Genomic DNA, 3,530 nt, shown 5'->3' with positions numbered 1-3,530 from the left:
TCTGTTCCTTACCATCCTCAAGTCTCCAGCTGTGCCTCTCTTCATTGTGCCCACATGTTGCTCTCGCTCTCGCTCTCGCTCTCGCTCTTTCCAGTTCTCTACCACTTACTTGCTCCTGTTAGTGGTACCTGGAGTCTCTGAGTATCTGCGGTTATCTCAGAAGTGGTCTCAGGGGGTTGCTATGCCTTGGTCATGCATTATGGGCCTTCAAAGGAGTCACCTAGGGCATGGTCTGCCCACGCTTCCTCTGAGGACTGTATAGTATCTGACTGGTAGTCTTCTTAGTCTAGATCCCTGTCCAGGCCCCATGGTGTTGGACTGGTGGTCATCTTGCTCTTTGCCTGGGCTGCTTGAGTGACTCCATGCCCTATGAGTGGGTCATTTGTCTCAGGCTCTCTCCTGCCTAGGGCCCTCAATCCCAGGCAGGGTTTGTCTGACCTTCAGCTTGGTCCCGGTATGGTGGTCATCTCAGGCTAGGTCACTGTCCAAGCCTTCTGGTGCCAGACTGGTGATTATCTTAGGCTGGATTTTTTTTTCATGGAATTTTAGGCTACTAATCATTTAGCTGTTTTTAGGTCAGAACACTAAGAGTAGATGTAGCTTCTGTCCTTTCTGCCACCTACTGAAACACATGTGACACAGCAGCCACAAATGCAAAGCTTTCAGGGTTATGGCTAGAATCCTTTCTACTTAAATATTACTGAAGACCCCTCACCCATTTCCTACTATGCTTCTGACTTGTCTGCTGATCCCCAACTCACTTGCCCATGGGCTTTAACCTCAACTCTCTTGGATTCTAGTCGTCGAGTGGAGGTATTAGAAAGCTATGGGCAGCAGGAAAGAAGGCCAAACAGGGAAGAGCTCTTCTTTCTCTGCCCTTCGATCACCATGCACTTCAAGTGAATAGTCCTGTGGAGGGATCTAGGATAGACATTTATTTAAGAGCCCAGTAGAATGAAACATCCCCAGCTATCCTATTGATACTGAACAAAGCCTTTGGATCGAAGATTCCTCCAAGAGTTTGGCAACATTTTACCTTATGCCATTTCTCATTATTTCTGAAGGCAGACATTTCTTCACGCTGCCCCCCACCCCAACCCCGGAGTAATTTTCATTCTTTTCAAACAAAGATGGTGATATTTGCTCTGTCAAGAGGCCCTCTCCTGGTTTATAGTTCTCCCTCCTGCCCCCTTCCTGGAATAATTTAAACTCTCAAACTGTAATTTAGTCTCTGCAGATCAATTCTCTGCGTTGGGTTCACCTAGATACAAAATCCCTTCACCACTCCCATTTTAAGATGCCAAAGACTGAGGCTCGATCCCTGCCTCATGTGGGAAGCAGCCACTAATTCATAGCATCTTTCAGAAAATGATCAAAATGTCTTACAATGCTAGCTAAAGCTGACAGTCTTTACACGATAAAAATATCTCGCAAATAAAGCAGCCTCTTAAAGCCAGAAACAAACGTTAACAGGTGAATATATTTCCAGTGAATATGACGATAACAGTACCAGCACTCGGTGAATGTTGCTGAATGAAAATATTAGCTGAATAAAAATGCTAACTATAGACACACACGCTAACAGCTGAACAGAGCGAGCACTGCGCAGCAAATAATGTTTGCTGAGGGAAAATATATTAACTGCAGGAGAAAAGGAAGGAGGTTGAGTGATTTATAACAAACAAATACCTGGAGTGGAGGATGCTTCCTCTAGTAATAGATTGTTACAGCATCCACAGCCCCATGTCACGACGCCTCAGCCTGACTTGCCAGCTCTTTTAATTCAACGCTTTTCTCAAAAAGGTGCCTCTCCATTCCAGCCACCAGCAGCATGTATTCATTTATAAAAGGGTTGTTGTCCGTGGTACCCTAGATTGTTTGACAAATTGCTCTCCTGTAGCTCATACACACCAGCATTACACACATCACTGACACTGTTTCCAGCCTCATGTGATATGTAGGGTTAGGACTGTCCACCCTGTGGTCCCAGGTGTGGGGTCAGATGAAAGCCTTTTGTACAAAAAGCATCCACACGAGGTTGAAAGGAGGAAACATCAGCAGAGAACTCTTGACACTGTGCTCAAACGAAACTTAGAAATGGGAGGAAGTATATTTCCAATCTATATGAAGTAATTGTTTTGACACGCTAGCTTAATTAACATGAATGAAATGTGCAGTGTGCTGAGATCTTCACAGCAAATAAAAGGAGCCCTTTTGTGAGTGTCTATACAAATTGACTTTGCAGTGCACCGTGGGAAGTGTCAAATGATGTGGGAGAGTTGAAATGTTTTTGTTGTTGCCAGTTCTCATATTTATTTATTTCTGTATGCTTTTGCAGTGAGGCTGAAGTTTTTGCATGTCAACTGTAGACAGAGTCTTTCTTCCAATCATTTCTGTTTGTTTTATCCATCTTATTTCCAGACATTCTCTGGGCTTTACAGTGAATTTAAAGTTCCCAATAGTGGGACAAAGAATTGTAAGCGTAGAGTCTAACAACCCATCTTACTTGGGAGTCAACTCCTTTACCAAACTTTGACAAAAATGTTCCTAACCCATAGTAGGCAGACTATAAATATTTATGAACTAAATGGAAGAAATATGTTTAGAGTTGTGTGTCTTCCATTCCCTTTCATGATTAGCCCCAAACTTTCAAACTGCTGATTTCAGTGAACCAGATTATAGACTGGGGACATGTAGGTGACTTAACAAATGTCTCATACATTTACCACCTTGTTTAGCAACAGGGTCTGAAGGAGTTAATGCTCACAAAATGGAAGCGATGTCTAATGTTGTGTGAATAACAGAGTAAGTAATTATTTCTTTGCCTTTATGAGATGGCTTCTAGATAGAGGAGAAGCAGGGGGCCTCAGCGCAGTCTGCAGGGTTTAAGGAAAGAGACTTTGAACTTATGGCAATAGCTTAGGCACATGTGCTGGGCATACAGCCCACAGGACTGAGAACTTAGATTCTTCAGGGGGAAAGGGTCCTTGTGGAGGTGTTCTGAATGGGAAGAAGCTGGGAGAACTAAATCTTAGCTGTCCACAGAGCCAAAATCTCACGCCCAGTAAAGCAAAAGGCAAGATGCTGGTGGGCTAATTTTGTTTTTTTCTCAACTTTACTGAAGTGTAATTGACAAATTAAGATAATGTATATTCGATATGTGTGGTGTGATGATTTGATATACATTGTGAAATGATTACTGCAATCAAATTAATTAACACATATGTCACCCCAGTTAGGATTGTGTGTGTGTGTGTGTGTGTGTGTGTGTGTGTGTGTGTGTGTGCTTGCATCTGTAGTAAGGGCATTTAAAAATCTATGCTTGTTGCAAATTTCAAGGAAATAATTATCACAAGGGTACAGTGTATTTCTGCAGACCATATTCAGTTTACAGGCTATAGTTGGTATCTTTGACCACCATCTTTCTTACTCTTTCTCCTATTCCCAGCCTCTGGAAACCAATATTCTACTCTTGGCTTTTGTGAGTTTAACTTTTATAGATGAGACACGCTGCACATACTCTACTGCAT

The 3,530-nt window shown here is 42.7% G+C and overlaps 1 non-coding gene across 1 annotated transcript; it reads right to left on the bottom strand.

The window, feature by feature from the left end:
* Positions 1-541: 541 nt before the first annotated feature.
* Positions 542-673, bottom strand: LOC116908402. Its single transcript, XR_004388946.1, has one exon. It is a non-coding gene; the product is annotated as a small nucleolar RNA SNORA17 (small nucleolar RNA).
* Between the last annotated feature and the right edge of the window lie 2,857 nt (positions 674-3,530).

The sequence above is a fragment of the Rattus rattus genome, chromosome 8 (genome assembly GCF_011064425.1).
Source record: "Rattus rattus isolate New Zealand chromosome 8, Rrattus_CSIRO_v1, whole genome shotgun sequence".
Classification (NCBI taxonomy): domain Eukaryota; kingdom Metazoa; phylum Chordata; class Mammalia; order Rodentia; family Muridae; genus Rattus; species Rattus rattus.
The sequence above is the reverse complement of the archived record's forward strand: the minus strand, read 5'-3'. Positions and strand labels throughout refer to the sequence as shown.